Below are 1,075 nucleotides of genomic sequence, written 5' to 3'. Positions count from 1 at the left end.
TTTGTACACAGCCTTTCTAACAGTGTTACATTTTCCACATAAAAATCATGGCATTATCAGATTTACATACTGCGCAGTTCTAGTATTTCTTAAATATGCATCAAGGTCTTAGTTGTCGTGGTTACTTCTGCTTTTTATTACTGAATTTTAAAAATAAAATTCTTTGCCATTTTATTGGGAGGCGGGAGGTCGGGGTGTCTTTTCTACAAATAATTGTCAAATTCATCTTTTCCACACAAAAAATGTCAAATTCATCTTTTCCACACTAGAAGAACTGAGTGTTATCCTTGTACTAAATTCTTTCCATCATGTGGAAGCAAAATGATCTGAAGTTTGGTATTCATTATGTCTCCATGTAGTTTACTTTAATAAATGTGTTTAACTGCTTCACCCCCCCCAACTATTTACAAAACTAAGCATTGGGAGCATTTCGAAGCAATAAACTTGATACACAATGGCGCATTTCTACTTCATTCAGATTGGACAATATAATTTATCTCAATACGTTAGGAAAGTGCTTGTGATTATCTACTAGTAATATCATGGTTGTGGTTTTATCTTTGATCTAAAGGGCTGTGGTTTACATGAGATGGGACAAATTTGTGCTTTTCACAAAACTGTATTGCCAGCTGGTTTAAAAGCAGACAGAAACACTCAGCTGAAATCAAACGAACATTTTCTGCACTGAACGCACAGCGCCTTACCACTACATCACAGACACCAGTTTTCAACCAGCCGTGGCTCAAAACCTGACGACATTTGTCTAGAGTACATGCATCGACACAATCACACCTCTTAAAAAGGGAAAGTCATTTGACAATGGCCTAAATGCTGAATAAATAAACACTAAATGACTCCAAACAACATAAAGCTTAATAATGAATATATACAATAAATTAGTGCACAATTATCAATGACACAAAAAGGCTCAACTGCTTTACAAAAGCACACTAAGCATAGAACGGAAGCGTAACTGTGCAGCAACTGAGTGGAAAATGAAACATTTTGCATTTAAACATGAACATATCAGTCATACATATGTTTTGTTCTGGGGTTTTTTGTATTTTGGTGGGGG

Source organism: Aplysia californica, unplaced genomic scaffold, assembly GCF_000002075.1.
Source record: "Aplysia californica isolate F4 #8 unplaced genomic scaffold, AplCal3.0 scaffold00102, whole genome shotgun sequence".
Lineage (NCBI taxonomy): Eukaryota > Metazoa > Mollusca > Gastropoda > Aplysiida > Aplysiidae > Aplysia > Aplysia californica.
The sequence above is the reverse complement of the archived record's forward strand: the minus strand, read 5'-3'. Positions refer to the sequence as shown.